Source organism: Macaca fascicularis, chromosome 15, assembly GCF_037993035.2.
Source record: "Macaca fascicularis isolate 582-1 chromosome 15, T2T-MFA8v1.1".
Taxonomy (NCBI): domain Eukaryota; kingdom Metazoa; phylum Chordata; class Mammalia; order Primates; family Cercopithecidae; genus Macaca; species Macaca fascicularis.
In genome coordinates, this window is record NC_088389.1 from 82,488,620 (window position 1) to 82,494,939 (window position 6,320).

Sequence of the window (6,320 nt, forward strand, 5' to 3'; positions counted from 1 at the left end):
ATCACAATTAAAAGAGCAAGGGAGGCAAGAGCAAACTAATCTAAAAGCTAGCAGAAGACAAGGAATAACTAAGGTCAAAGGAGAATTGAAGGAGACAGACACAAAAAACCCTGCAAAAAATCAACAAACCCAGGAGCTGTTTTTTTTTTTTTTTTTAATAGACTGCTAGCTAGACTAATAAGGGAGAGAGGAATCAAATAGAAAACAAAAAATTTATAAAAGAGATATCACCACTAACCCCACAGAAATACAAACTACCATCAGAGAATAGTATAAACGCCTCTACACAAATAAACTAGGAAATCTAGAAGAAATGGATAGATTCCTGGACACATACACCCTACCATGGCTAAACCAGGAGGAAGTTGAATCCCTGAATAGACCAATAACAAGCTCTGAAATTGAGGGAGTAATTAATAACCTACCAACCAAGAAAAGCCCAAGATCAGACAGATTCACAACTGAATTCTACCAGAAAAACAAAGAGGATCTGGTACCATTCCTTCTGAAAAAGGAGGGACCCTCCCTAACTCATTTTATGAAGCCAGCATCATTCTGATACCAAAACCAGGAAGAGACACAACAAAAAAAGAAAAATTTAGGCCAAAATCTGCAATGAACATCCTCAATAAAATACTAGAAAACCAAATCCAGCCCCACATCAAAAAACTTACCCACCATGATCAAGTTTATTCCTGGGATGCAAGACTGGTTCAACATATGCAAATCAATAAACATAATCCATCACATAAACAGAACCAAAGACAAAAACCACATGATTATCTCAGTAGATGCAGAAAAGGCCTTTGATAAAATTCAACATTCCTTCATGTTAAAAATTCTCAAACTAGGTATTGATGGAACATATCTCAAAATAATAAGAGCTATTTATGACAAACCCACAGCTAATATCATATGGAATGGGCAAAAGCTGGAAGTATTCCCTTTGAAAACTGGTACAAGACAAGGATGCCCTCTCTCCCCACTCCTATTCAATATAGTATTGGAAGTTCTGGCCAGGGCAATTAGGCAAGAGAAAGAAATAAAGGGTATTCAAATAGGAAGAGAGGAAGTCATTTTGTCTCTGTTTGCAGATGACATGATTTTATATTTAGAAAACTCCATGTCAGCCCCAAAACTTCTTGAACTGATAAGCAACTTCAGCAAAGTCTCAGGATACAAAATCAATGTGCAAAAATCACAAGCATTCTTTTACACCAACAATAGGCAAGCAGAGAGCCAAATCATGAAAGAACTCCCATTCACAATTGCTACAAAGAGAATAAAATACCTAGGACTACAGTTTACAAGGAATGTGAAGGACCTCTTCAAGGAGAACTACAAACCACTGCTCAAGGAAACAAGAGAGGACACAAACAAATGGAAAAACATTTCATCCTCATGGGTAAGAAGAATCAGTATCGTGAAAATGGTCACACTGCCCAAAGTAATTTATAAATTGAATGCTGTTCTCATCAAATGACCATTGACTTTATTCACAGAATTAAAAGAAAACTGTTTTAAATTTCATATGGAATGAAAGAAAACCCCATATAGCCAGGTCAATCCTAAGCAAGAAGAACAAAGCTGGAGGCATCACACTCTCTGGTTCAAACTAAACTATAAGACTACAGTAACCAAAACAGCATGGTACTGGTACCAAAACAGACATATAGACTAATGGAGCAGAACAGAGACCTCAGAAATAACACCACACATCTACAACCATCTGATCTTTGACAAACCTGACAAAAATAAGCAATGGGGAAAGGATTCCCTATCTAATAAATGGTGTTGGGAAAACTGGCTAGCCATATGCAGAAAACTGAAACTGGATCCCTTTCTTACACCTTATACAAAAATTAGCTCAAGATGGATTAAAGACTTAAATGTGAAAACCAAAACCATAAAAAGCCTAGAAGAAAACCTACGCAATACCATTCAGGACATAGGCATGGGCAAAGACTTCATGACAAAAACACCAAATGAAATTGCAACAATAGCCAAAATTGACAAATGGGATCTATTTAAAGAGCTGCTGCACAGCAACAGAAACCATCATCAGAGTGAATAGCCTACCTATAGAATGGGGGAAAAATTTTGCAATCTATCCATCTGACAAAGGTCTAATGTCCAGAATTTACGAGGAACTTAAACATATTTACAAGAAAAACCAACCCCATCAAAAAGTAGGTTAAGGATATGAACAGACACTTTTCGTAGGAAGACATTTATGCAGCCAACAAACATGAAAAAAAAGCTCAATGTCACTGATCATCAGAGAAATGAAAATCGAAACCACAATGAGATACTATCTCACACCAGTCAGAATGGTGATTATTAAAAAGTCAGGAAACAATAGATGCTGGTGAGGCTGTAGAGAAATAGCAATGCTTTTACACTGTTTGTGGGAATGTAAATTAGTTCAACCATTGTGGAAGACAGTACAGTGAAACCTCAAGGATCTAGAACCAGAAATATCATTTGACCCAGCAATCCCATTATTGGGTATATACCCAAAGGAATATAAATGATTCTACTATAAAGACACATGCACATGTATGTTCATTGCAGCACTGTTTACAATAGCAAAGACATGGAACCAACCCAAATGCCCATCAATGATAGACTGGATAAAAAAAAATGAGGTACATATACACCATGGAATACTATGCAGCCATAAAAAGGAATGGGATCATGTCCTTTGCAGGGACATGGATGAAGCTGGAAGCCATCCTCCTCAGCAAACTAACACAGGAACAGAAAACCAAACACTGCATATTCTCACTCATAAGTGGGAGCTGAACATTGAGAACGCGTGGACACAGGGAGGGGAACAACACACAAGCCACAGCCTGTTGAGGAATGGGGGGTGTGAGGGGAGGCAACTTAGAGGATGTGTCAGTAGGTGCAGCAAACCACCATGGCATACGTATACCTATGTAACACACCTGCATGTTCTGCACACGTATCCAGTTTTGTTTTTTTAGAAATAAAAAGGAAAAAAAGAAATTTAACTTATTTTTAAAAAACAATGGCACAGTATTCCATTGAATATTTCATAATTTAACCACCCCGTATTTATAAAGTTTAGATATCTCAATTTTCTTTGTTAATATTAGCAATCAGCAATGAACAGCCATGCATGTGAATATTACTATTTATCAATTATTTTCTTAGAATCAATTCTTCAGTAATAATTGACAGGTCCAATGTGTGTGTTTTCACACATACTTACAGTGGTCCTCCGTGAAGGATATACCATTTTGCTTTCTCTACCAGTGATGTCGTTTCCTCATAGTTTAATCAACATTAGATACTATCAATCTTTACAAATCTGATTCATAAAAATAGGTTTTAATGGCTGGGCACGGTGGCTCACACCTGTAATCCCAGCACTTTGGGAGGCCGAGGCAGGTGGATCACGAGGTCAGGAGATTGAGACCATCCTGGCCAACATAGTGAAACCCCGTGTCTATTAAAAACACACACAAAAAAATTAGCTGGGCGTAGTGGCCGGCGCCTGTAGTCCCAGCTACTCGGAAGGTTGAGGCAGGAGAATCACTTGAACCCGGGAGGCGGAGCTTGCAGTGAGCCACGATCGCGCCACTGCACTCCAGTCTGAGCAATACAGCGAGACTCTGTCTCAAAAAAAAAAAAAGGTTTTAATTTTCATGTTTTTGCTTATTTGCAGGACTAGCAAGTGATGCTGTCTTTATCACATATTAGGGTCTTCTACACACTAGGTCTGTCTAAGGGACGACTATTCTGTTTATCTGTTCATTGTCTTTTGTACAAGTCTCACTTCAAACAAATTTTGATAACTGATAGCAAGGATCCACCATTGCTCAAAAAATATTAGTTGTTCTCACCTATCCATTCTTCCCAATAAATTCTGGGATCCCATTTGTGGTTTCTGGTGAAATTACAACCAGCCTGAGATATTTATTTGGAAGAATTAACTTTTTTACAGTATTTAGTCTATCCAGAAAGGATATCAGAAAGTTCTGTCCAGAAAGGAGCTATCTTTATCTATTTAAAAAATCTTCCATTATGACTTGTAGTAGGGTTCTGTTTTTTTTAAAAAATATGGGCTCTTCATGTTTATTGCTACAGTTTTTCTCAGTTGTTGTTGTTATTATTATTATTATTATTATTATTTGAGATGGATTCTCACTCTGTTGCCCAGGCCGGAGAGCAGTGGTGTGATCTCGGGTCACTGCAACCTCTGCCTCCTGGTTTCAAGCAATTCTCCTGCCTTAGCCTCCGGAGTAGCTGGGGCTACAGGCGTGCGCCACCATGCCGGGCTAATTTTTTATTTTTAGTGGAGACAGGATTTCACCATGTTGGCCAGGCTGATCTCAAACTCCTGACCTCAGGTGATCCACCTCTCTCAGCCTCCCAAAGTGTTGGGATTACAGGCGTAAGCCACTGCACCTGGCCTCTTGTTATTTTTTCTTGTTACTTTTATAAAGTCGTCTTTTCCATTATACTGTATTATATGTTCAATGTATTATGTTTGGTATATAGGAAAATTATTTTTAAGTATTTGGTCATTTTAACTACTTTAGTTATAATAATTTTCAAATTAATTTTCTTATCTGGTTTTATAATTTTGACATCTGGAATTAATGATTATTCTAGCCCTTTGTTTCTAATAATTATATTTCTTACTGTTATGTGCCTTTCTTATTGGTTAAAATTTCTACAAGATTAAACAATTATGTGAACTGATATATAATATATGTTATATAGGTTATATATACATTGGTTATATATATACGATTTATTTCAGTAGTTTTGGGGGGTACAAGTGGTTTTGGTTACATGGTGACTTGGATAGTGGTGAAGTCTAGGATTTTAGTGCAACCGTCACCCGAGTAGTGTTATGTTGTACAGAAGAGGTGGTGTTTTCCAACCCTTACCTCCCTCTCACTCTCCCCACCTCTGAGTCTTCAATGTTCGTTGTATCACTCTGTATGCCTTTGTGTACCTACAGCTTAGCTTCCACTTACAAGTGAGAACATGTGGTATCTGATTTTTTATTCCTGAGTTATTTCACTTAGAATAATGACCTTCAGTTTCATGTAAGTTTCTGCAAAAGACATTATTTCATTCTTTTTTATGGCTGAATAGTAATCCATGGTGTGATTTTGTGTGTGTGCATGCGTGTGTGGGTGTATACCACGTTTTCTTTATCCATTCATTGGTTGATGTACACTTAGTTTCGTATCTTTGTAACTGAATTGCGCTGCAATAAACATGTGTAAAGGTGTCTTTTTGATAGAATGACTTCTTTTCCTTTGAGTAGATGCCCAGTAGTGGGATTGCTGAATTGAATGGCAAATCTACTTTGAGTTCTTTGAGAAATCTCTATACTGTCTCCCATAGAGGTTGTACTAATTTACATTCCTACCAGCAGTGTAGAAGCATTCCTTTTTCACCACATCCATGCCAATACTTGTTGTTTTCTGGCTTTTGAATAATGACCATTCTGGTTGGGGTAAGGTAGTATCTCATTATGCTTTTCATTTGCATTTCCCTGATGATTAGTGATATTGAGTGTTTTAAAAATATGTTTGTTGAACATTTGTATATCACCCTTTGAGAAATGTCTATTCATGTCCTTTGCCCACTTTTAAATGGGCTTAGTTGTTTTTTTACTTGCTGGTTTTTTTGAATTCTTTATAGATTGTGTATATTAGTGCTTGGTTGGATGCAAAATTTGCAAATATTTTCTCCCATTCTGTAGGTTGTCTGTTTACTCTGACGATTAGTTTATTCTGCTGTGCAGAAAATTTTTATTTTAATTAGGTACCATTTATTTATTTTTACTTTCTAATTCTGTGAAAAATAATGTTGATATTTTGATAGGAATTGCATTGAATCTGTAGATTGCTTTGGGCGGCATGGTCATTTTCATGATACTGATTCTTCCAATCCATGAGCATGGAATATTTTTCCATTTGTTTGCGTTATGTATGATTGCTTTCAGCAGTGTTTTGTGCTCTGAATAAGGGTGTCATATGTGAGAGGTGCCATTCATACCATAGGCATAATGGAGGTATATATTGATTACCATAATTTTCTGGCCCCTGACAATAAAATATCTCATTCTAACAGAAATAAAGTTGCCTAAACATTTTCTGATGGAAATAGACTTGAGGAGAGGGAAGTGTTGTGTTTCTCCTATAGGTAGGTGTATTAATTTGAAGTGTGAAGGTCCTGCATGGGTCATTGATGGCCCTGTTGTGTGGGGGTCAGCATATTTTTGGTCTGCTGAAGTTCTGCCTGAGGTTTATTCTTAGGCTGTACTCTGT